The sequence below is a fragment of the Melospiza georgiana genome, chromosome 28, assembly GCF_028018845.1.
Source record: "Melospiza georgiana isolate bMelGeo1 chromosome 28, bMelGeo1.pri, whole genome shotgun sequence".
Taxonomy (NCBI): domain Eukaryota; kingdom Metazoa; phylum Chordata; class Aves; order Passeriformes; family Passerellidae; genus Melospiza; species Melospiza georgiana.
The window spans coordinates 1701017-1728785 of NC_080457.1; the positions used below are offsets into that span (position 1 = coordinate 1701017).

Sequence of the window (27769 nt, forward strand, 5' to 3'; positions counted from 1 at the left end):
GAATGCAGTGTGTCACTGTTAAAGAACAGCTAAAACCAAGGTAAAATGATGAAAAATTAAAACGCACAACTACAGTTTTACAGCATGTAGTGTGTCACTGTTAAAGAAGAGCTAAAACCAAGGTAAAATGATGAAAAATTAAAATTGAAATATTAAAACGCACAACTACATTTTTACAGAATGCCGTGTGTCACTGTTAAAGAAGAGCTAAAACCAAGTTAAAATGAAAAAATTAAAATTAAAAAATTAAACCACACAACTACATTTTTACAGAATGCAGTATGTCACTATTAAAGAAGAGCTAAAACCAAGGTGAAATGATAAAAAATTAAAATTGAAAAATTAAAACTGAAAAATTAAACCACACAACTACATTTTTACAGAATGAAGTGTCACTGTTAATGAAGAGCTAAAACCAAGGTAAAATGATGAAAAATTAAAATTGAAAAATTAAAACGCACAACTACATTTTTACACAATGCAGTGTGTCACTGTTAAACAAGAGCTAAAACCAAGGTAAAATGATGAAAAATTAAAATTAAAAAATTAAAATTGAAAAATTAAAATGCACGACTACATTTTTACAGAATGCAGTGTGTCACTGTTAAACAAGAGCTAAAACCAAGGTAAAATAACAAAAAATTAAAATTGAAAAATTAAAACGCACAACTACATTTTTACAGAATGAAGTGTCACTGTTAAACAAGAGCTAAAACCAAGTTAAAATGGAAAAATTAAAATTAAAAAATTAAAACGCACAACTACATTTTTACAGAATGCAGTGTGTCACTGTTAAAGAAGAGCTAAAACCAAGGTGAAATGATAAAAAATTAAAATTAAAAAATTAAACCACACAACTACATTTTTACAGAATGCAGTGTGCCACTATTAAAAAAGAGCTAAAACCAAGGTAAAATGACACAAAACTCTTTTGCCAATAAAATTCCTAACAACAACATCATCCACATAAAGCCTACCATTCAGTTTGCTTTCAGTTACCTAGGCTTTATTTCCAGGACAACACAATTCCAGTGCTGCTGGAATAGCCATAACCAAATTTTGCCAAATAATTTATCATCACACAGAAGTGGGAAAGACACAGCATTTAGCAAACTGCCTCCATTTCCCACCACTATTAAAGCCAAACCCATGAGAAGGAGCTGCTGCCCTTCCTGTTGCCCAGCAAATCAATCCTGCTGACACCAAGCACAACTCCAGATGCTCTGCAGCTCCTGGGCTGGCTGTCTGTCACATCCTCTTGTGAGCTGGATAAATTGTCATGAGGAGACAAGTCACTCAAACCCAGAGTAACTGATGCAAAAATATCAAACAGAAACTTTATCCCTGTATTTTCCTTGCTGTATATGTCTCGAGAGGAAAAAAAGGTTGTTTGAGTATTGCTGAAGATAAAAGAGTGTCTGGGATCACCAGGCACACTGACAGCCTGTGCTGGGGAACAGCCACTTATTAAAGCATGTAAAGCATGAAAACACCTACAACAAAAGCAGTTCAAACTAGACCAAAAGAATTGTGAAGAGTCTTTGATCAGTACATACAATAAACCACAATTTTCTTTCTATTGTACACGTGATATTCCATAGTTACAAGATAACACATTCATATTGTAAAAATAATGGGGTTTTTCTCCTGTAACAGTATTTGGTTCCTCTTGGAGGATGCTCAGTAAATGCCATCTTGCATTTCTTCCCATTTGTCTGATACTTTCAAGTCTAATAATACAATAATGCTCAGTTCAAAGAGCTTTTAATGTATGTTTAAAGCCAGTGAAAGTCCTTTTAATATGGTGTTACTGAGAGACACCAGCATTCCAGGGCAGCAGCTCAGAGTACATACACCCCAAACCCCTGTAAGCAAACAGGGATGGCAGCAACTGCAGCCTTTCCTGACAAAAGTTCACATTCCCAATCCCACAAAGTGATTTGGGAGTCTGTGTCCCTTCACGGATGAGTATTAAACATGGAATCAGTATTTCCTTTGCATTTATGAATCACTTGAGCATCCCCTGGCACCCTTCTGCCACCAAAACACAAGGAGCTGGTGTTCAGGCTCATTCCCATTAGGATCCCCTTCAGAGCATCCCACTGTTACATGTCAAAAAAAATTCTATTTGGGTACACAGACAATTGTTTAGGGACTTTCCCCATACTGGTTTGCACTGCAGAGAGAACTAAGCAGGGCTAAGCCAACAGCTGAGCTTCAGCTGAATTCAACCAAATTCTGTCAAAGAAGCACATATAGTTTGCTAATAATTATATTTACCTTATATTTACCAGGGCCAGGAGGTGCAGTGCTGCTACTAGGGCTGAACTAAGGCCCTGCACAGGGCACAGACAGAGCCTCCATGAATTTGCTCCTAAAAACCCCAGAGTGGAGAGAGAAGTGATGTCCTGAATAAAGACCCTGGGTTACCAGCCATGGGACATCCCAAGGACTAATTCCACACTCTCAGGGGACTGCTGGACCACAGGAAGATGACTCTGCCCATGCCAGGGGCTGGAACCAGGTGGTCTTTATCCCTTTAAGGTCCCTTCAACCCAAAGCACTCAGTGATTCTGTGACTCTCCGTTTCCTGATACGGTTCCTCATTGTCACTTGCACATGATACTGATGTATTCCACGTGTAAGCACTCGTTAGACTTACATCCTGTTTAGTTAAGGTGTTCACAACACAGAGGAGCAGGTGACCAAAATAAATCAGCTGCTGGTTTTCATTTTCATGCACAGCTGTGTCCCTTTGTGGCTTTGAGCAAACACGGTCACAGCTCCTCCTCTGCTCAGCCAACACCACTAAGCCAGAAGTAATATTTAAGAAGAAGCACTCTAAATTAAAAATCCTGTTGGTTGTGTTAGTTCATGGAATTAGAAGCATTAACAGCAAGCAGAATTACAGTATTAGGAAGAGCTGGATCAGAGAAGTTTTCATCCTAACCTGTGAACTCCTTAATGCAGCTCACAGCCCAGGTTAATGCCTTTCTCCGGGATCAGCAGAGGCAAAAGCTGCAGGAATGTGATGGGGATCCCTCACACCTCCACTAACACAGGATGCTCTGGCAACAATTTGGGCCACCAAGAGCTACTGCACTTGATTTGTCCTTTATCTTGCCATTTGTAAGTTCACCAAACAAAATGAAGACAAGCACAAGTCTCCAAACAGTATCAGCAGATGAATAAAAATTATATAATCTCCATGCAGCACTTTTAGAAATAACAGCTCAAGAATCTCCTGGTTTATGTCCACACACTCTGACACATGTTGCTTGATCTTCTAACAAATCTAAATTTCAGTGAAATTCACAAACAATAATAACTTTCTGGAGCATGAGAAGGCTGTAGTACAAATATGAGGAGGAAAAAACCACAAAGTGGAGGGGGTAGAGGCAGACTGAGCTCTGCAAGCTGCAAACTTACACAAAATGCTAAGCTTGAACAAGTCAGAGACATCTCATTAAATCCTTTGGGATGACTAAGGCCTATTTCAGTGTTTTCTTAATCTTAAAACAGAGTTTGTAGACAGGCTGCAGAAACCACCTCATGTTTTTGGTGGCTACACATTATTACAGCCCATAGAAGTAACTTTTGCTTCTTTTTATAGAGATATTGTCTGTCAGACGAAGAATTACAAAATCAAAGCGAATTTTCATGCCTATATACCACCAGTAGAACAACCAGATCCCTGTATTCTCCTCCTCTCTGATCACCCCACTAAAAATAAAATTTTATTTTATATAAAGCTGATTAGCAGAGCTAAGCTCTTGTTCAAAGGAGTGTTTGATGTCCAGTGAGTCGTACAAACATTGCTGGCAAATTTTGTGCATGTCAGCATTAGGAGCTATTAAATGTATATCTTAAGATTAGAATTCTGTGTTTTTTCCAATAAAACCAATTTCTTGACAAGTGGCAGGAGCTCCATGAACTCCATGACCATCAAATCCATTAAACTCTGCCTCACCACACAAGTGGGAATAACTGACTACAACAACACTGAAGTCTAAGGAAATTTATATTTATAAGCTTGGTCCATGCACATTTAAACACACAGGAGCAGAATTTAGAGATTAAGTTTAGAGATCAAATATTTCCAGGAACTTTAGGAATGAAAACAGCACTGTTGTGACCTAGCAAGCTTGCCAAGAACTTCTAGGATTATTTGGAAATACAAAAACAGCAAAGGTATTAAATGCACTAAACCCTACCAATTAGAGGTCTTCAAGCAATTAAGAGTTTATTAAACAGAGTTCTCTAATAGGTTTAGAACAACGAAATTAATTGTTTTATGTTATGTTTCTCCACAAAAGCCTGAACACCAATAACTGTCTTGGGGGCCTGACATGAAAGCCAATCTGCCCATCCACTCTTAAACAAAATATCTGGAGATCTCTGGACAGGATTTTTCCTACAGATCCTGCACAGATAATAATCCTAGAGCCCCTGCACTTGTGCTGTCTCCTGTCCTCCTGATATGACCCCACTGTCTTTGCTTCTCCAACTATCTTTGACAGAAATACATAAAAATACACCCCTAAAACACCTAACAGCATTCCCACTGGAAAAACGTGTGCAGGAGGTCACCATAATATTTCCAAGGAAGCGGGAGGTTGGCCTCAATCCCTGCTTTTATTTTATCAAGAGAAGCAGCTGCTAATGCTCCAGTTAAAAAGCAATTCTGAGAGCGTAACAAAGCAATATTCCAATGTTTGTGAACAACAGCCCTAAGGTGAACGTGGCCACACTAATTTCTTGATGAGTCTGAGGGGATTATGCTCACTCAAAGTCTGTGGCACTTAAGTTCAGAGGTAATTTTTATACAGTTACAGCCTGGGAGGAAGGAGACAAGCACCGTGTTATTATGGAAACCCACACAATTTAGCAGAGGAACAGCTCATTTTGGAGCGCAGCACTTGCAGAGGCTGGAGCTGAACCAGGAGGAAGAGGCAGGGCTCAATCCCTCAGCACTCACCTGCTCCGTGCAGGCTCGAGCTTCCCCTTCTCTGCTAACATGAGCTTGTTTGCCTTTCTGTCTGGAACACAGTCATACTTCAAGTAAGGACAGGGGAGAACAAAAGCACGGCTGCTCTCAGAGAAAGCTGCACTGACAGACAGCTTATGACTCACTCTGAAGCCAGAGAAACTCACTACTCTCAAGCAATAACAAAACTCATGAGATAAACCTGCCAGCCACAGAATACCAACTAATAGACTCTGTAAACATAAGGTTTTGGTCAACATTTGAATTTGCTTTTCTGGGAAAAAGATTTCTGCAGCAATAGTTAAGTGTTGACGTTTAACACCTATTTAAAACATTGCAGAGAAGAATGCAATCACTCACTAGGAGAAAGCCAAAAGTCAGTTCTCACCTCAACATGAAAATGGGATGACCTTGAAATTCAGGAAATTTAATTTTGAACCAGGCTTTGTCATTTTGCATAACCTGGTTTCTAATTCTAGATTAATGATACAGACTGAATTCCCAAAGGACACTTCCATTCTCCATATACAACGTCATAATTCTCCAGCCTTGGAGAAAAATGACAACCAAAAGCTAGAAAAGCCATCACCTCACTTTCATCAATTCACCTGTGGCACTTTTCATGTCTTCTGTGTTGCTCATAACAGTAAAAATTATTGCTTTGGTTTTAAATATTACTAGTAACTGCCTCCATCTACAAGCAAGGGAACAGGTATCTAAGCTTGAAATAAAATGTGGCACAGTTGTGCACAAGCTGAGTCTTGCTAAACTGCCTTGAAACAAATTTTAGGGCACTTCCTACAAGCTGGAATCATAAAATGGCCAAAGCTGGAATGGACTTTAAAGTTCACCCAGTCTCACCCAGGGATCCAGGGGCAGCCACAGCTTCTCTGGACACCTCACTTCCCCAACAGGTAACAACTTCTCAATCTAATCAAACCTAATATGTGCAAGCTCTCACATCTTTTTCTCTAATACAATCAGGTTAAGAATTGGTAAAATTCTTAGTAAAACTTCTTGGTAAAACTGTTATAGAAAGACAGTGCCCTTGTTCCACTTTCAGGTGATCCCACATCAACGAAGAAACAACAGAAGACAACTGCGACTCTAAACAATTAAATTATGCCTGCAAAGAACACATGGGATTGTAGGAAGAAAAAAAATTCCTACCTTGATATCTTTAGACAAGTTAAATCTTTAGCTAGAAGTGTCCTCCTCCATTCACTGCAAGTCCTGAAAGACAAAGAAATGCAGCAGAATTTAGTGGCATCCTCTCAGCACCCTCTGTGCCCCACCTTGTCCAGGTGCACACACAGAGCTACAATAATCCCATCCCAGGAATAAACCCACAACTCTTCCAGAGAATTACTGTGTAAGGATCAGGCAGACCCCACTCTTCATCCTTACACTTAAAAAGTGAATGCTCCTGCTTTTAAACTGTTGTTAATCAATGCTAATTTTGGTCACCTGCCTCTTCCTTCTCACCACTTTTCAAAAGGAAAGAGAAAAAAAGCAGATATAGTGCCCTTTGACACACATCATATAATACATGATTTAACAAGTATATTTCCCTTCATCCTACTAAGTTCTACTAAAAGCCTACAACCTCCCCACTGTTTTCTTTAAATTCAACCCTTAAATAAACATAATTCCCAAGAGGGATCCAGCACTAAATCAAGGGTTCAGTACTTGGCCCTTTGCTCTGTCATCATGTCCTTAGAACATGAAGTTCATCAACGAAAAGCCACAAGAAATAGATCTTGCCACTTACTGAAAAAGATGACAGCAGCTATTTTATTCCCAGCCTGTGTTTTATTTGTGCTGACGATATTGCATTACAGCCTTCACCAATCTATTGTTTTAGAAATCTCATTTGAGAACCAGCAAGTAGAAGGCAATGGAGACACATTTCATTTGTCACCCAACCAACAAACAACAAGAATCAAAGTAAATTGAGGCCACCTTGTATTTGCAAAGTAAAGTGTTCAACTGCATCAGTCAGGCTTTTTATTCTCCTGCAAGAGAAGTCATTGGCAGCTTTACTTGGGATTCATGGTGCTCCCAGAACTGTAACAGCAACTTCTCCTATGGCCTTAGATTAATACTTTTGTATTAATTTTGGTGAGGCCCTGGCACAGGGTGCCCAGAGCAGCTGTGGCTGCCTCTGGAAATGTCCAAAGCCAGGCTGGACATCAAGAGCAACCTGGTCTAGTAAAAGCTGTCCCTGTCCATGGTATGGTGTGGAACTTGACGAACTTTAAGGTCCATTTCACCCCAAACCATTCTGGGATTCTGTGATTCTAAAATAAACCCTCTATTCCTTAGATCCTAAATATAGACAAAAGAAAAAAACAGATCTTAAAATAAATATTTGGCCTTCTCCACAATTCTTTTAAACAGTCCATATCAGGGTACTTGCAAACACCTCAGGTGAGTGAGTAATTTTTTTCAAAAGCAGCAACGTTACAATTTTTGGAAAACTGAAAACATCCGTGGAATAACTCAAAATAAATCCTTATAAATGTTTCAGCATGCTGCCATCTATCTTCTTAATACGGCTCTGAATGTGATACCCTGTAAAACAAAGAGCAGGAATGTTCTGTGCTGTGTGAGCTGCAGAAAAGCACTTCCAACCCATCAGGAACTCCCCATCTGCATTCCATGAGCAGATCCAATGAGTCTGCTTTGCACTGAGCTTTTAAACAGCAGAGCTTTTATCTGCTCACAGGATTACATTAAAAATCTTTACGTGAATGCAGCAGATATTAGTGGGTTGTCAATAAAACCTGAATGGCATTAAAGCGCTTTAATTCTTTAAATGCCTTTAACCCTCTAATTATATTTGTAAATTCTGGTGTTGAACTGTAAGAAAGTTATGAATTCTGACATGTTGTATCACAACAAATACATTTAGAGACTAATACACAAACAGCTTTGGTGGCAGAGAATCACTTTTAGAATCATTCCCTCTTGATTAAACACACAAATCACCAACTAGCACACATTGTAGCTGCAGTATTTTCCTGTCAGGCTAAAATCCATGAAGGAAAAAAAAATTTAAAGCTTAAGGATTCAAGGCAAAAACCAGAAAAGCTGCCTCCATGGAAACTTGACTACATAGTCTGAAATCACACCAGAATGTTTGAATTCACAGCAACAAGTTTGAGAAACGTCTTGAGATATCTTGAGCTGAATACCACTCATGCTATATTTGAAAATACTGAACATCAGTACTGAGAAACATCCAAATAAAAGGCTGAACTAAGACTAGTTTTCTATTCACCCTAGAGTAAACAAAGGAACCTTTTTCCCCCTCAATCCAAGCAAGCAGGTAAAATAAAAACTCACAGCAATTTTGAAAAGCTAATTGAATCTGAAGCCTCTGGAGCAAACATAGCAAAGGTCACATGTATCCTGATCTCAACAGTTTAATTATATTTTCCCAGAGAAATTAGCAACTTACTCATACTTTTATCAACAGAACATTAATACACAGACATTAAACACAATGGCCATCTGTCTTTGAAAACCAAAACTACCCCAATGATCAGAACATGCTGCTCAACCAGTCCTGCTGGAAAGCAAAGGCTCTAAAATGCTCTCATGAATAGGGATTGCCATCTTTAAATGCAGTTATTTTTCTAGTTTTGGCTGTCAGATGCACCAGCTGGTATAAATTGAGCAAGCCTGGATGGTATTCTAAAATCAAATCAAATCGCAGTTGAAATTCCTTGCACATATATACATGTTGGAAACAAAATACATGCAGACTAAAAATAATCTTGATTTCAGTTCTAACTTGCATAAATTAATTTTAAAGCAAAATGTGTGTTTTAATGATGTCTGTCATGGAACAAATCAAAGATCAGGAAAATGACAGCATTCTTTAAATTATTGTCATGTAACGATGACTGACCTAATTTTACTGGGGACTAATCTGGAAAAAAAGTCTCACGTTTCCATCTTGGCAAAGAGTTTGTCTTCTGAACCTCATATTCTCTAATTAAAAGCAAGATTTGAATCATATGTTGCCATACATAATGACTGCACTTACACAGTTCATTACACAGGAAAGTAGACCATTGATAAATCAAGAATTCCACAAATAACACCATACAACATAACACTCCAGTCCAGAATTAGATACCTCTTGGCTGATTTTCAAAAGTATTAAACAAGCATCCACTCTACCATATTTTAAGCTGGCAACAGTTTCTTCATGATCATCACTCTAAATAACAACGGGAAAGCATCCAGACCTCAATGGAATAATGAAAAAAAACAAAAAATCAGAAAACTGACCATGATTTGAATTAAGATTTTTTTTTGCTTATCACGTATGCCTTAAAAAAAAAACCCACCCTGTGTGTTAAATGTAGACGACATCCACATTCTGCTCCTCACAACCCAGACTCCTGCTTTTATATTGCAATTATAAGGAGCTCCCATTTTATTTTCTGCTCACAAACAGTTCCAACCTATTCATGAAGGATTGCATTTTTCAGCATCTTAATCATGTTTATCAAAATTTACAAACTTACCTATTTTACCGCCTTTTCCCCAGCAATCTGGGGGCAGGAGCTGTTGCTGTTTTATGGCACCTGGTGGTCCCCAGCCCTCACCTCTCTCATATTTTCACACTCTAATTACCATCTTATGTTTAATAACTCTGGCAGACAGAGGCTGTTGGAGCAATGTAGGAGTTAGTGGTGGTGCCACAGCAGAAAGGAGCAATAAGTAAGTGTAAGTCTTGGGTCATGCTACTCTCACCAGCAAATCTGCTCAATGGCTTTAGAGAGAGAACCAAGTGTGAGTGTTGATTATTCCTTGACTGGTTTTCATTTCAAGTATTCCAATACTGTAGGCTCCAGAAGGAAAGCAAGCCAGTTATTTTTGTTGTTTCTTCTTGTTTTCCTTGGTTGTGTACGCTCTTCAATGCCAAGAAACGGATAGGATTTGGGTTTTGCCTCAGTGAATGATGACATAAGTTATTGGTGATTATACATGCCTATATTTGCATTCCAAATGTAGGGGAAAATACGTTCCCTCTCTTTCCATCTCCAGGAGCCATTAGATTTCCTCCATAGGACAGATTATAGACAGGATTTTAAAAATCAGTTTGTTTTTGTGCTTGTGCAACTTTATGGAATAATCTCACCCATAACTGCCAAAGTTTTACTAAACTTACTAAAGTTTTACTAGGGGAGCAGTTTAGAGGCTTTGTCTAAAACCCCAAACCAACTCTGCTGTGTTATCACTGACTTTGACACACGCTTTCTGATACTCCTGGCTACATCCACGAGTCACGCACTGAGCATTTCCTTTCCCAGAATGAAAGGGAACAGTGTCCCTGAGCATTCTGGTGCTGGAGGGAACTCAGAACAGCACTGGAACTGCAGCATCACCTGGTTTTACTGTGAAACCAGGGAAAGGACCGTGCAGTAAAGCAGGCAGCAGGGGTAGGGCAAAGCAAATTGCACCTCTGGTTTTTCCAATGCTCCTGTACCAGCCAGCTGAAGTGACTGAGGCACTTCTGAGCCACAGGCAAGGATCCTGAGGCCAATATAATGTTTTGTTTAACTGGGATAAGTTAAGAGGGTACTTGGTATTCAAAGCCAACTTCCTAAGCCATACTAATGTAGTTTTCAGGAGTCACATTGAAAGTAACTCAGTCTTGGATTTGGGAAGTGCTCAGCTTACTCTGGCTCTCTCACTATGAACGTTTTCTGCCCGCTACTGTTTATCTCCTCAAGGCTTTGTGGACTTGGTTCTTTGATTCCCTTTTTGGACCCCGAACAGCTTGCTCTACGGTTAGCTGATTTTTCCTGTTAAAAAAAAAATCTCACTGGGCTTTCAGTTCTCACTTGCATCACACTGAGGAACTACAGTTGTTTTTGCCAGGACTGTAACTCTGCATATCTCCATTTTTTGCTGCTGGTTGTGGGATGAAACCATAAACTCCTGATTGTGCTGTTAGCTGAGGAGGACAGTGTGAAGTGGAGTTCGTGTATACAACACTGAATTCTTCTGAAGCCTGCTATGTGCTGTAATTTCAAATGTACTCACACAATGGCTTCATTTATAACTCATAGTTTAAACACACTGTCTGAAGTAACCCCTTTGGTTACATTCCCCATTCATTGGTCTCAGCCTCAAACAGCAGCCCATTGTCTCCTCTGCTGTAGCTGACATAGCCAAAATGCCTGATTCACCTTTATTATACTCTGAAACAACGTCTATCAAGAAACAATGGTCCGAAACCTCCTCAGGCAAGTTCTGCAGAAAAACATTTCTGACATCAAGATGCCTTACAGAAATACAGCAATCACCTGGCTGCATCACCACCCGTATCAAAAAGACTTTTTTCTTTAGCAAGAATGAGTCAGAAACATGAAAAATAGTTAAATGTTCAGAATCTTGTAGCTACATTGGATTATCTAACATCTAAATTAAGCATGGACAGCATGTTTTCCAAAGTTCATTGCTTTGAAAGCCAAATAATGCAAATGATATGGCAGAAACCACTTCAGGATAGTCTTAACACAAATCTAAAAAAAGGCGTATTTCCTCAGCTACCAGAGAGCTTTTATGCTCTATAAACACACACAAGGAAAGCAAAGGAGGAAAAATCTCTGCTCTCAGCTTTTGGGCTCTTATATTAAAGCAATATTCATAATCCCTACTGCCCAGCTGTGTGATACAGTCATTTAACTTGTTAGCCTTTAGAGATCACAAGACCCATGAATAAATCCCTCCTTAATACAAGATGGAAGCAACTCCCCAGCTCAGCAACACCTCCCAGGAACCGAGCCAAGGCAAGGAGATGAACACAGACACCAAAAAACACAAAAAAAGCAGCATGACCTCACTTCCAGCAAGGATTCAAAGGGCATCATGCTGAGAGACAAGCACGGTACATACCATGTACATACATATATTCCACTTGAAATCCGTGCTTCATTCACCCTTTTCCAATAATTGGCTTTAAAATGCATCTCCTTCACTGCTACACAGCTCCTCTGTACTCCATCATCCCTTTGCTACCTAAGCCACGTCCTGTTTCAAGTCTTCCTCAGCTCTAAAATATCTTCTATAAAACAAATGAAACAGAACAAAAGCGACTCTTAAGAAAATTTCCTGGTGTACTTTATTTACAAGTTTGTTTCTATTAACCAAACCACTGAGCCACTACGACATCCCTCCATAACAACTGATATAGATCTCAAAAATTCCTTTAAGGTGAAACTATTAAAATACTGAGGGGAAAACATAGGAAAGCTGCTAAGAAATCATTTCGCTGCTCTATAAAGCCCAGGCAATTAGCATTACAGTAAATGAAACCTGCAGAAAAACCCAAAAACTCTTCCTCCTCCCAGCAAGCTCACTGTGCAGAGCCAACAGCAAGTGTTTGCCTTTGGTTTTCCGGGTATAGGAAATGCATTTCCTCTGCTGCTCCTGCAGCCCACTGCAGGAGAGATTCACAGAGCAACAATGCCCACAAAAAGAAACCAAACTAAGAAAATCTCAACTGAGTCAACACTGAACCTAAAATTACTCCTTCGGTGTCAAGCTAAGGTGTCTGCTGTTAAAAGGTGACTCTGCTCATGAGTGACTTTTTGTGTAATAAGTACTTTTAATACACTAGTAGGCACAGACAGTGTGGTTTCATTGTAGTTCCTCTGCTGCTCTATCAAGGAAAACAAGGATTCTTCCACTTGCACCAGGATAAAGAGGCTTCCTCCTTCCCAAAACAGTTTGAATCGTGCATCAATATGTGACATATAATACAGATTCTGTGTTAGTTCTGGGTAATCTGACTGTAGAGAATTAGATCCCGAACTTGAAATCCTTCTAGGAAGTTATTACTGCTGCAAAATTACTATAATATGACTACTGCAACAGTTAATTAAAAAGATCTGTCACCATGCTCAGGAAAGAATTTTTCACAGGCTGTTTTTGCTACCAGCTCCACCTGCTTTAAGTACTCACACTATATTGGCAGTAAAGCGGAATGCTTAGTTGAATCTATGTAAGCAAATTTAAAATAACTACACCCCTGAAGTAATGAAAAGAGGAAGATAAGGAATGAATTTCAGTATTATTAACAACACCCCTTCTCTTTAACTCTCAATTATATTTGTTTGTATAAAATCATTTGTGTCAGGGCACATTTTATTAGCTTGCTCTAAAACATCTGTAGAAAACTCAGGCAGCAATTAGACAGATTAATGTCTAATACTGAAGAGTAATTTACCCCATTCCCCACTGCCAGCTAAGAAATGCTACTTAGGCCTCCCTAAATGTACTCTTGCTACATTTTTCCAGACTACTGAAGAATATAAATTATGGCTATAAATACATACACACAGAATTTTTTAAAGACTATATCAAATTGTGAGAAAAAGGGAAACCATCTAAAATTCTCTATTAAAGGTTGCAGTCAACAAGACACCAAGTCCCAAAGACCTTATTACAAATACACATAAACATGGTAAATTCAAAAGAACTTGGGGAAAAAAAAAAAGTCATGAAGATTTACCAGCTTCCAATACTCAGCTAATAATTAAATGTGAAAATCCACTAAACATCCACTGAGAAGATGCTGCTTAGAGCAAAAGGTGACCTGTAACCTTTACTATGAGGGTGTGTAGAAAAATAATGCTGATTCGCATTCCAATTCAGTCTCAAGCCTGCCTGCCCTGCAGATAAGATAAATGCATCTGTAACACCAGGCAGTTTTCATCAGAAACACACAACTACATTCCTCACAGCTCAGTCTCAGCAGCACCCACCCCCTGAACCACTGCCCCACATACATTATGCATAATTATTGGGAAAAGCGCATTAAATAAAATTTTAAATTCCTTTCCTCGCATTTATTTAGAAATAATAATAATAATAATTTTTAAAACCTTTGATCCAAGGTGCCATGAAAGGGCAGTATATGTGCACTCAAGGAGAAAAAGCAGCTGCACACTGACCCATCCTTGAGAGCAAGTCACCCCGAGTGCAGTGATCCATTCTATTCTAAGGGATGTTGGCTGGCATTTGTAGCACAGGTATAAATGTGTCAAAATCCTGTTTGATTTCTAAATCACTCAACCAAGTCAGTCTTAATCTCCAGATGAGCTTTTGTTCTCTCTAAATGCTCCATTAGAAGACGGGGAGCCTTTTTCACACAAGCTTTTCAGAATATATCATTACTAAGTTCACCACTTTTCAGTTACTCTTCCCACCAGCCTATCCACATCTTTATTTACATACAATTACCTACTCAGGAAACACATTTACAAATTCAGAAACATCTCATTGCTGCTCTCTTCCCTCAATGTCATCTTCCATACCTGAGTTCTCCAATAATTTATTGGCTCATCTTCCTTCACCCTCAGGATGCACAAGACAATAGTGAGAAATGTGAGCCCTGGTATTCACAGACCTGCATCTGCAGGAGCAACTCATGGGAACAAAGAAAATAACATTATTGTCACACACAGGGTCATCCTGACAAGCAGGACAACTCAGGAGGGAAAAGTATCCAGGAATGCTGGAAAAATAGAGACTGCCATCCCAAAAAAGATTTCTTTACAGCCTACTGAAAAGCACAGAGCAGAAGCCAGAGTTCTCACCAAAAAAGGACTTTTAAATAATAGGGATGATGACCTGGTATCTTTTCGGGAAGCTCACAGGACGAAGGATTTGCTCAGATTTGCTCAGCCCAAGGGTGTTTTGAAGGTGGCACTGCAAATATCAGACACCACTCACGGCCCCTCGGTCCTGCACACCAGCACAGGCTGGCGCCCTTTGGAAAAAAAGAATAATTTCCCACACGCTTCCTTTATTGTCACACACATGTAACCCTCTCAAGGCCAGGTAGAAACACTTCCACAAACTTTTAGCGGTTTAGAACATTAACATTTAAAACAACAGCAGGATGAGAAGGGGGGAGGCGGGAGGAAGAGGAAGAGCATAAATAAAGGAAGGAAAACCAAGCTGATGTTCCTCTAATGAGCAACGTGCAAATCTCGTCATCTGATATCTATACTGGGTAAAAACAACTTTTTGGAGGAAAACAAACAAAACAGTTGAAAAAAACAGCAGGTTCTTTCTGAAGCTTTCTTACAATATTTCCACAATTTTGGCTACAGTATTTCTACATATTATTTAGTAAAATATGTAAGTATTTAGTTTATTATTATTTAGTAAAATATATAATTTTTAGCAAGCTGCACACAGATAAAATCCATCTCCTCAAGGAAAATCGAGAATTCCCAGAGGCACACAAGTAACACAATATGAAATACTGAAATATGAAATCCTTTATCTAAAAGGCAAACAGATATAAATGTGGCATCTTTCCATCAAATTAGGCACATTAAACATATAAGTGAAGTGACTAATATTTTAATTGTTTTTTTATTTGGAAGAAAATAATAAAATTCAATTTTATGAAGTAGTTACACTTCCAATAATCATCTACTGTTTCTGTTTAATATTTTTTAAAGAATCAGATCAAATCCAACTAGCACAAGCACTTCAGATAGAACAACTTGACACCAGGAATGAAAACTCAGGATTTTTCAAGAGGGAGAATGGACACAGAGTGCTTTTTCCTGGGCTCTCTCTAGTTATATCTGATGTGAATGATGCGTTACAGAGCATCTTAAAAACACAAACAGACATCCCACACAACAATTTTGTAGTTCCTTTTAATCACATCCTGCAGTTTACACCCCAACCAGCCACGCCGCATCCTTTCTTACACACAATATTAATATTTATTCTAATTTTCTTGAAAAACTTATCTAGAAATCAGTCAGTCAACAACTTGTCGTGATTTATAGTTGGGGTTTTTTTTGTTTTTTTTTTCCTAGCTATTCACAAAGAGCCTGAGCTCAGAATATGGAACAGCAGGCCTGCTGCCAGCAGACTTCCTGCGCTCCAAGCCTGAAGCATATGGATAAGCTCTTAATACAATACAGAAAGACACTTCTTGAATGTAAGCAGGCAGGATTGCTGTGCACAGAAGTTCAGCACAAGTGTGTAGACTACGAGCAAAGTGCCAGCAGATATAAATCTGGGGATTTATGGTATAGATGCTTGACAGGAGAGGTTTAAGCTGCCCAAATTCCAGAAGCGCACGCTGCAGCCAGCACACACATCCATCAGACACGAGGGCACAGGTGGCAGAATGTGACATCTGAGAAGGGTAAATAAATACCCACATCCACACTCAGCTCTAGTGCATCCACAGCTAAACAGGCAATCATTAATACTGACATTATTCTGAATATTACACTGCTCTGAAACTGAGGAAAACCAAACCAGAGCACACGGTACATAAAGATGGACTCATCACCTGGAAGCTTTGTATGGTTCCTCAGTTTCCAGATAATGAACTTATGTTACGTGATTTAATCTTCCCTTAAAGACTGTTTTGTCCAAACTTGGAAAGGTTTTTCTTTTGCCTCCATTTATGAAGGACGTTTATTTGCATCTGATTTTTAGTGGTTATGCTGGAGTAAAAAACCTTGACTAGACAAAAAGACATGTACATGTCACCAGTAAAGGTGACAGCCAGCTCCTTGTAGGGCCTGATCTGCTCTTTCAGCTGCCTGTCTGCAAGGACAAAAGCAATGCAAAAGTTTATTGTAATGGCTTTCTTAGTGCAAAATTTTAATTGTAACCAAGCAACATTAGAGAACACACTGTCTACAGTTACATCAGCCATACCATGGATTTGGTTTAGGTGAGTGCTGAAACTTGCCACAAAAAATTAACTAATTAAGGTGACTATTCCAAAATGGAATATCTGACAAACTGTATTTCTTAACAGAAATAATTTGGTAAACAGATTAAACAACCCCACACTTAAAAAATAGCATTTGTTAACTCACTTAAAAAATCTGCACATGCATCCACCAATTTCAACTCAGATTTCTACTCCCAAAGGCCCAAACTAGAGTAACACAACATGGAAAACTGACTCAGTGCAAGGATTGGGGGTGTGTTCAGTAGACTTGGACAGAATCTTTATTGACCAGATTTGGTAAACTGAGCTTCTGGACATTTACAAGAGGAAGAAGCAGTTTAAAAAAACCCCAAACCAAAACAACAACAACAACAAAACCACCACAGAAAGAAATCAGCGAAATCAGAGTCCAAAGCAAAGCTTAGACACATTATGAGGATTCCTGCAGGATTCCTGTGCTGAGACAATGCACACCAACAGGAAAGCAGCTACATCTGCCCAGAAAATCTGATGAAGACCAAAGCCCTCTTTGAAAGCCTGTCTGGGTCTGTGCAGAAATTTTCTCCACACTCATCCAAAGTATTCACAAAGTCTGAGCAAGTCTACAACAAGAACCCAAGTCTGAAAATGGGCACAAATTCACAACTCTCCCTAAATTTCCCTTGCTCTGAGTACATGCAAATGTTATTTTTCAATTTTCAATTTTATTTATAGTGCTGACCATTTTTATTCCGAATAAACGCTGACAAATTAATCTGCTCATACTCCAAGCTTCTAATTTTTTCAAGACCCATTTGAATGTAATATTTTCTTCCTATCCCTGCAGCACCTTGAAAGCCAATGCCATCCACAGGTTTTACCAGCACACTCTCAATTCCTCCATCAGGTTACTAAGCAACCTGGTAACCAGCGCTGCAGCCACTGCACAGCACTCCTGATTATGCCACATCCAACTTTTCAAACAAAAATACCACAGGCCACCATGCTGAAGTGATTCACAAAGCAAGATCTAGAGTTTTGCAGCTCATTACAAAGTTTCTCTAATTTTAGAGCAGCAATTTGTTCAAGACTAGTTAATAGCGCCAAAGACTGAGATCTTCAGTCCCCACTGGGTAAAGTCTAAATCAAATCAACAGGCCATTTATATAGCCTTCAAAAAAAAATTCCCCAGTTTCATGGATTCATCAAGTCGAGGCTTACATAATCCCAAAAAAAGCCAATTTTTTTTAGTGCCTAGGAGCTGGTCTAGCAGGCATCACAGCCACACTCGTCTGACTTACTCCCCTCACACTTTCTATCAAATGCCAGCAACTAAAACCCCAGCAGAGCCCCCCATGACCGAAAATACTTCTCGAGTTGGCAAAAATAAATACTTGCATCTCTTTCTCTTTGAAAAACGTACACTGATTTAGAATGACACCATTTGGCCTGCGATCACAACTTGTAACTGGCAAGAACTCCCACTGTTATTACTTTTTGGGATAACTGCTACCCACATGGTGCCAGATGGTCCTTTCCACCTCTGCTGAGGAGGTGGAGCAGCACTGCCTGCTGCCAGCATTACAGCTTCTTCACTTTCTCTAAATCAAGACGGAGATGATATTACCAGAATGAAGAGAAAGAGGGTGGTGGGCACTTGTAGCTCCATTGCAGCTTCAGCCTCCAAGAACTTTCTCACACTTCTTAATTAATAACAAATACTCAGTGTAACTTGTACTGCAAATAACAGTTCACTTATCCAAAATACTTCTTTCATTAATGAGATCATTACAAACATTAAATTTGAGATCACTACAATTCAATCATAATCCTTCCTTTTCATGGCGCCTGTTACACCAAATCCCCACTCCTGAAGGAAAACAAGGGGATGTCACGGCCCCCATGCAGGTATTAACCAAAGGCTGGTGCCAGTGAAAAGCTGCTCAGAAAGATTTCAATCAAACACAGAAGTTCTAACTGTGAGGATGAGTGTCTCATACTAACAACTGGGCGAAGCAGCAGGGAACTGAGTCGGGGTCTTCTAATCAAATCTTAGACTGAAAATTAAATAGAAATATTGTTTGGGTAAGAGGAGAAAAAACCCATTAAGTAAGAAAATGGGGAATTTGTCCCTCCATAAAATATAAATTATTTATTACACTAAGATTATGTGGAACTGTAAAAGCTGCTGGGAAAGATAATCAGCAGATAGATAATTAGATAATTAGACTCCAAGTTACACAGAAAGTAACAGATGAAGCAGCACACAGCTACACACGCAAAATACCTGCCACAAGCCAGATCATTTTGCACATATCCTTACACATAAAGTCACATGAAGAACACCAGAGCCTGCAAGCTGGGATAAACCAGCAAAATCTGCAGACACAAGCATTTATTTTGATCATTCAAATCACACTATCCATTTGCATTTGCACCTCTTCACAGGCTCAGTTTAACAATTCTCATAAAAGTTATACACACTCACACACCCTTTTGTCTTTCTTCTCCAAGCATAGATATCTAAAAATCCATCCTCACTATTTCACTTTGCTTTTCCCTCTCTCAGAACCCTTCCATACTCTCTACTCCAGAAAACCCCTGAGGGATAGAAAGTTGTTTATCTGTTTGCCTGCTAAACTGCATTTTGATTTTGCTGAAGACTTTCCTCAGAGCACTTGCAGGAACAGCCTGGCTAAGCCCATCCCAATTATCCACTCAGTCACTGACCCCCTCCTGCTCCCAGATCTCCTTCTGCCCAGGCAGGGAACCAGCAATGCTCTGAAGGAGCCTGGAGAAACAGGAGCAGCATAGGGGTCTTAGCACTGAAAAGACAACACTTCAAATTCCAAGCAGCCTAAATAATAAATGAATAAATGCTGCCATCCCCCAGTCCTGCTGCAGAACACGCAGGCTTTCCCAGCGATGCCTCCCAGCATTAAAAACATGGAGCTCGTTCCTACAAAAGCACTTTGTACCTTTATCTTCTTGTTGCTACACTTCTTCACTACCTGGAACATTAAGAGCACCTATCAAAAAATGATTTCTAGACAGAGAATAATCCTACACAACAAAATGGAAGGTAAGGCAAAAGGGAAAATCATTTGTTATTAAAGGACCGACCACTACAAATATTCAAACTCCCATTCTGAAAGATATTGTACTCTGTCTTTAATTTTGGTATTTTTTCATATGCACTGCTGGTTTCTCTGTTTCATCAAGGTTCTCATCCAAACTATGAAGAAAACACAAATTTTTAGGAAAGACACCTGAAAAGAACACAAAAAAAGGAGGAAACCGCTTACACCCATATACAAGCCTTACTCATTAAGGCATATAAAAAATAAAAATTGTAGCAGAGGTGTTTCCTACTGATTGCTTTGTAAAAGCATTTTGCTAAAATAATCTGAATTCAGAAAAATAGCAGCAATCTGTCAAATATTGTTGTACCTGCCATGGAAATCGTACAGGCATGAAGGGGAAAATCAAATAAATACCCAAAATACTTAGAAAGAAAGTAAATAAGAAACTCCCCATCATAAAATACAAATTAACTATCTTTTTTCTCACACTTCTTAATTAACAACAAATACTCAGTGTAACTTGTACTGCAGATAACAATTCACTTATCCAAAATACTTCTTTCATTAATGAGATCATTACAAACATTAAATTTGAGATCACTACAATTCAATCACAATTAGCAATTATAGCTGATGTAAGTAAAAATAAGACAATTGAATATTCACCAATAAAGTGAGGAACTCAAGAGAAAATTGATGGATTTATCCTATTCATTGTTATTTGGGAATTTTTCCTCAACTGTGAAGCTATTCTATATTTTAATCTTAAAATTATTCCCTGCAGATGAGGGTAAAAGATGTAGTTCAACTAGTCAGCTGAATTTCATTAGTGGTGCGATATGAGCTTCAACTACTGCACACTGGAAATGTGCAAATCTGATCTCTGAAAACCAAGTCAATGGCAGAAAACCAGGACATATGGAAATCTGGATATAAAGACAAATAATTTCAAATGACAAGCAGACCTCTGCCGTCTCACATGCAATCTATTTTAAAAGAAATTATGACAAATTTATGAATTGAGAACTCAAGGAAAGAGCAGCAAGAAGGCCTGTCTCCATCCTTGCAAGCTCTGGGCTGGCTGGGATAATGGCAGACACACTTTTGGTATTTGCAAACGCACAGAGGAACAAACACAGCTTTCAGCCTCCCCGCTTTGATCGGCACAGTAAGGTCACAAACGCTCATCAGATGACTTTTCAGTAACTTCTGAGAAATGGGGCACCATGAATGGAACTGCTTGTGGTGCAAGAAAGGATCATTCATCCACCCCAGGTCCTCCACTCCGGACATACCACCGGATTCTTCCTCATTAAGTACAAGCGAACAACTAATGAGCAACAAGTTGCTCCAAGACTCTGGAACTGCGTGTCTGAAAAGATCCCTCACAGCAAATCCCCTCTGCAGCCAAACAGTGAAATCAGCAGCAGGCCTGCCCTCACCCTGCACAGCTCCCAGTCTGCTCAGGAAGACGCTCCTTGGGCCGCAAATGTGTTCTTTTCATAAAGGACGAATAAATAACAAACACTGGTAAGAGCTGAAATGTCAACATGCATGATTCATTGCTCTCTTCATTAATGATGCCAGCACCACTCTCCAAGATTACTTCCCTGCCATTAGCTCACACAACATCACCCCTCAGCGTGCAGGGACCTGCCTGTATGGGAACAGTAACATGAACTCGCCAGGATCCTGTGTGTTCCTCAAGTATCTGCATGTGCCTCTGCCAAATCGGCTCTTAAGGATTCCTACCTCAGGTTACTTCTTCAGTAAAGCTAAATAATCCTCGCCTTTACAATGCAGCAGGACGGATGGGAGAGGAAGGGCAAAAATAAAAAAAAAATTAAAAAATCTGCTCAAATTTTAAGTTCAAAAAAAGCAACTTTTTTTAGAAAATAAGCCCTGCACTCAGAGCAGGAAAAAGCTTTGCCAGAGTGTTATAAAAAATACTGAGGAAGCAAAACTTAGAGAAAGTTTGCTTTGTGCAGAATACATAGAAACCCAACTATTACAAAGATTTTATAAAAGCCATGAATAAGTAATGATTCCTTCAAAATCAAATAATGATGCAACATGGCACAAACCCAAAGCTGAGTCAAAGAAGCACACGGTACTTTTCATGTTTTATCATTACTAATTAATGCTTTCTTACAGAGTATTTTTCAAGATAGAGTTTCTCATGCCACGGTATAAATTCTGTTATTTGATGAATTTTGGAAGGATAGGGAATAAATGCTACCCAGGAAGAAAGCCAGGCTGCTCAGGGGACTCAACAGATTATTCAAAGATTTTTCTCCCAGAACATACAGCATTTTTATTCACAACCTAGTAAAGTAACTTCTGCTCTCTCCTCAGAATCCCACAGGCAATTCCATGCCAAATTCCTCTCCAATGTGTCCAGCATCCTTGCTAAACTAGATCCTTTCATCACAGGCTGCTGAAGTAGAAACTTGAGGAACCCAGGGATGGGACAGCTTCACAAGGGTCTAAATTCCCAGTTTTTTCCCTTTCTAATGCAAGTCCACAAATCAAGTGCTAATTCCTCTAAGTAATGTAGAGTTTGTATTTAAAGTAATTAATTTTTAAATTAATGTAAAACAAACAACTGCATTTTAGCCCCATACAATAATGGGACTGGAACCATTCTAAGGAACACAACCAGAATTCGGTTTTTCCAAGCTCATAAAATCCAGCTGGCAAATCAACCAGAGACAAATGACCCAGTTCACTGGATCAAGTATTTCCAGGTGCAGCGAGCTCCAAGCACACTAATTTATCTCCAGCGAGTGCAACAGGCACGTGCTCCAATTTCCAGTTGAAATGAAGGTGCCATTCTGGGTTGGCTGGAGCTAATTTTCCTCACAGTAGGAATTTTCCTCACACGGGGCCATGTGTTGGTCGAAGACTTGAACTACAGGAGTCAAAAACAACCAGTGGGCTGGTTATTACCAGTGTTACCAGCTGGTTACCAGTGTTACCAGTCACATCTGTTACCTGTGATGGCCATGGTAACCTCCCAAAGCCCTTAGTGGCAATGTCACCGTGTCCTGTGTCACCACAGAGCTCCACGTGTCCTGTGGATGCTGAAAGAACTCCCAGAGGTGGGCACACCTTTACCACATTGGAAGCAAAGCACAAAAACCTGAAATTACTGATCAGGCTGACTGCAAAGGGTTATAACCAATGATGTGACAAAGGCTGCAAATCTGTGAGTATTTGTGGAGTACTAAACATAAAATCACTGATTTCTGTACACCAAAAGGTGCCATTTTAAAGCTCTGTGCAACACTCCAGACGCAAATTCCCAACTGGAATCAGCCATTCACAGAGCTCATAAAGGACAAAACCCAGCCACTCTATTTCCCACCCCTGCATCCTCCTCCTTTCTGTCACTTTCAGGCTTCACAGGTGAAGTTCAGCTCGTTGATCCAGCAAGAAATTAACTCCACAAAATAAACAGCTCTCATTCACACAAGAAATGCTCAAAAGTTCAACGCAGCACACCACAGAGGGTCCACAACACTGAGGGTGGGAGAACAGGACAGTGATTCAGCACAGCTTCTTAAAATCTGCCCAACCTCATCAAGAAACAACACCCACCTGCCTGTCTGGGTGTCAAAGGAAATTACCTTGTCAAAGGAAATAACCATTGTGCTCCAAAGAAAATTCACCCTCAAAAGTTGAAAGAATCGATGTTTATACATCAAAGAGACAAGAAACAAGGATTTTGCTTTTGAAACAATTTCAAAGCAAAAGATTTTTTTTTTTAATAGTGCATAATATGGGATTACAGGTGTTAGCAGGCTCTCAGCTGATCTCATGTTTAACCACCTCTAGAAAAGGGAAATCTTGATAAAACATAAGAAAGGACATAATCCTTCTCTTTTTCTAATGAGAAAAACCATGCACAAATTTGGGAGAGTCACAGGTCCACTTTTTTTGTTTTTAATGTACCAAGGGGTTGTTCTAGTTTTCTGGCTTCCCTCTTATTGTTTTTCTTTTGCAGTCAAAAAAAAACATATAGTCATACTACTGTGAATTTTAACAAGCATCCTGAAATTAAACAAAATACAAGATTATAAACATATGAATACACAGTATAAATAACATAAATGTGTCACAAGCAGGCCTGGCATCAAAGTGTTCTTCTGGAATTACATATAAACTTACACCTGCAAAACTCAAGAGTAAACAGTGCATAATGCTGTGCATGATACATATTTGGGGCCTTGAACCATTTGCATTTATGGTCATTAATATTAATAAGCAAGAATTTGCAAGCAGGAAGTTAGGGATGCTTGTCTGTAATGCATTAAAAAATTCATCTTGCAAAAATTCCCTGCACATAACAGGTATGTTCATGGATTTCTCAACATTAACATATATATCACTGGTATTTCTAAAGGTTTAGCTGAGAGTAAATCTAGTGTGTGCAACCTGAAATTTAAAACAACCCAGGAGCTCACACAGGATCATGGGAAAACCGATGGAAAAGACAGAAAGATGAGAACAAGGGAGGAATTGCTACAAGGCAATCAATACTGATAAGGAGTTTATTTTATAAAATTATATTAGTCATCCAGTTACCCCGAATATGTAAGCAGTAATTCACACAGTAATTACAAGTCTACATTGCAGGCCAGCATGCTCCAATATTCCACGGCCACAGCAGGGATCCAAACAGGATACAACCCTGCCACTCCGATGAAATTAATTGGGGTAAATTTGGAATACAGTCTTTCACTGTGTAGGATGAGTCACTACAGAAAAGAAGCACAACTCTAGTTTGTTTATTTTCTTAGAAGCCCGAGAGTCCTAAAAGCCACAGACCTCAAACTGGCTAACACAGTCTTTGCCTAAGCATTGCTGCTCTCTTTCCACCAACAGTTTGTTTGCAGAGTCAAAAAATGAGATTTTGATTCTGGCCAATGGCAATATATTGTATTTTCTTCATTCAACCACATTCTATCATGCATTTCATAGGTAAACATTCCTCCACACCAACTGCCCATAATCTGTCTCTCACCACACAGTAAAACGCCTCGTGTGACTGTACCCAGCAAATCCTCTTCGAAAACATTCTCACCAAAAGGCACTTATTACACCAGCTCCTTTTTCCTGTTTTATTCACACCTTAGGAACGGATGTTCCCAGGCGCAAGTTTGGAAATTAAATTCTGAAGGTTAAATAAGGAAAACAACAACCTTTAGCATTTTGCAGGAATCATTCCACGCTCCAGCCTGGGCAAGGTCTCCTGGCCGTGTTGCTGCCCTCCATCCACAGCACTCTTGCAGTATTTCTCCTTCTCCTCCCAATCCAACATTGATTTGCCTTCGCTCCTATAGCGCAGCGATGTTGCAGCGCTAATTAGCCTCCATAATTTATTTAACTATTCCCACCTTTGATAAAACCCCAAAACCCACACCGCTCCATCGCTGCCTAAACCAGCTCGCCGCAACTTCCCAACACAAACAGCGACGAGAATCCGCCTTTTCCATCCAAAACACCCATCCGAGCGCCGTCTGCCTCATCATCATCATCATCATCATCTCGCATCGCTTTTTTTTTGCGTTTTAGCCCCCACCGAGCAACCCACGCGTGTAACGGAGAGACACGGCGTGTGTCATCGGACTCCGCACGCCTTACTCACCGCTCCGAGGGCGCGCACCGAGCGGGTTTAACCCTGGCGGTGCCCGCAGCGGCGGGGGCGAGGCCGGTGAGCGCCCGCATCACGTGCGCGGTACCTGCGGCACCTCCCGCTAAACACGGCGAGAGGAAAACGGCCTCGCTCCGGCCTCCGCCGGGCCCGAGGGGATGGACGGCGCGGAAAAAACGCCCATCGCCGACCCCCGCGCGCCGCTTTCCCCCCCAAACAAAACGCTCGGTTTCCTCTGCGAACAAAATAGTCGATTTCTCATTGAAGAAACTGAATTTTTCGGCAACTCGCCGCTCGCGCCGACCCCGCCTTTCCCGGCGCTCGCCGCCGCCGCCGCATCCCAATCGAATGAGCGAGGCACCGACAGCGCCGGCTCCCCCTGCCCGGGAAGCGCGGGGAGGAGCCCCCCGCCCCAGCCCTGTTGTTGCGGTGCCCTCGGCCCCGTCCCCCGCCCGCGGGAGGGGCGTGGCGGGGATCGCGATCTCCCCCCTCCAGCCCCCTCCTCACGACCGCCGGGCGTTGCCCCCTCACGGTGTGTCCCCGTCCGCGTCCCACCCTCACCCCGCGCCCGGCGCTCCGCTGCTCCTTACCTGGCGCGGGAGGCTCCCGGCGGCCCCTCACAGAGCGCGGCTGCGCCTCCCTCCTCACCGCATCGCCGGGAGCCGCCGCCGCCGCGGCGAGCGCGCGCCCGAATGGGAGGGGACGGGGGGCGGCCGGTCTCGCCCCTCCTCGGCGGCTCCTTCACCGCCCGCCCGCTACAGCGCCCCCTCCGCCCGTCCGTCCGTCCGCGCCCGCCGCGGCCTCCTCGGGGGAGCCGCCGCTCCTCCCCTGCCGCTTTCCTCTTCCCTTCCCCCGTTCCTTCGCTCGGTCGGCTCCGAGCTCGCCGCCGCCGCCGCCTCACGGGAGCCCGCGGAGGGCGGGGAAGGGAAGCGGCGCGCGGCCGCGCGCGCTCCCGGGGCTCCCTTACCCACCGCCCCCCATGAGCGCACGGAGGGGCGCGGCCAAGCGCGGATTCGTGACGAGGGCATGGTTATACAAAACAGGCGCGCCACGCTCCTCCGGAGCGCAGCGCTGCTGCCGGCTCCGCGCTGCCCGCATCGCCTTTTCCTTCCTTTCCTGCCTTTCCTTTTTCTCCCCACCCCTTCCTCTCCGGCCGTACCTGGCGCGGCCGCGGGAGCCGGCGGGGGATGCGCCTCGCTGACACCCGGCCGGCCGGGAGCGGGGGAGCAGCGCCCGCGCCCGGCGAGACGCGGAAACTCTGGGGGCGGGCGGGGGCAGGATCCGACGGGGAACGCGGCTGTGACCGTGGCCGAGCGACGGGACGTGCCCGAGCCTTGTGCGCTCGCAGCCCGATCTACCCTGGGCTGCCTCCCCAACCCCTGAGGGCAGCAGTTCCAGGGCCTCGCTCAGGTGAGACCCCACCTGCAGAGCTGCCTCTGGGGTCCCAGGAAGGACGTGGACTTTGTGCCTGCTCTGGACTCCCTCCAACAAGATGATTAGAGGGTGGAGCAGCTCTGCTCTGAGGAAAGGCTGAGAGAATTGGGATTGTCCAACCTGGGTGAACTAATTGCTCCTTCCAGTACCTGAAGGCAGCCTGCCAGAAAGTGGAGATGTTTACAATGACAGGACAAGGAGGAATGGGTTCAGGCTGGATGGTCTTCAAGGTCCTGTCCGACCCAAACCAATCTGTGATTCTGTGAGGACATGGCCTTGTTGGAGGGAATCCAGAGGAGGCTAGAGGGGTTGCAGCAGCTCTGCTCTGAGGAAAGGCTGAGAGAATTGGGATTGTCCAGCCTGGGTGGCCTAATTGCTCCTTCCAGTACCTGAAGGCAGCCTGCCAGAAAGATGGAGATATTTACAAGGACAGGACAAAAGGGGAATGGCATCAAACTGGATGGTCTTCAAGGTCCCGTCCAACCCAAACCGTTGTGTGATTCTGTGAGCTGCAGGATGGTCACCCACAAAGAAGGGAGCAGGAAACACTTTCCAGGGCAGCTCCGTGGGCAGGAACAGGTCTCTGGCAGCTCCAGGCTCTGTCAGGACCTGCGCAGGGCCAAGGCACCAAAGCCACCTCTGAGGGCTGAACCTGTTCCTGCAGGTACTGGGCACTGAGGTGATGGAACACGACGGCCCCGGTGCCTGTGTGCTCCTCCAGGTACCTCTGCAGGTGTGCCAACACCCTCACTGACTTCCACTGCTTCTTCTTAACAAATGAGACTTCTGGGAATAATACCTGGAAACTGAAATGTTTTACTGATCATCACATAGAATTGAAGGCCAGAGGCACAAGGAGCACACAGGAAATGCTGTATTGC

The 27769-nt window shown here is 41.7% G+C and overlaps 1 protein-coding gene across 6 annotated transcripts in view; it reads right to left on the minus strand.

Annotated features, from left to right (window-relative positions):
- Positions 1-26119, minus strand: part of TANC2 (tetratricopeptide repeat, ankyrin repeat and coiled-coil containing 2) — a 144091-nt gene extending 117972 nt beyond the window's left edge. For 4 of the 6 annotated variants that reach the window (XM_058041839.1, XM_058041840.1, XM_058041838.1 and 1 more), the window contains exons 1-2: positions 26045-26119; positions 6158-6220 (exon numbers count right to left, since the gene is read on the minus strand). The gene's annotated coding sequence lies outside the window, so the exon portion shown is untranslated. Of the gene's footprint in view, positions 1-6157; positions 6221-25002; positions 25270-25448; positions 25785-26044 lie in introns of those variants that run through there. The other 2 variants (XM_058041836.1, XM_058041837.1) reach the window with 2 other exon arrangements.
- Positions 26120-27769: the final 1650 nt, after the last annotated feature.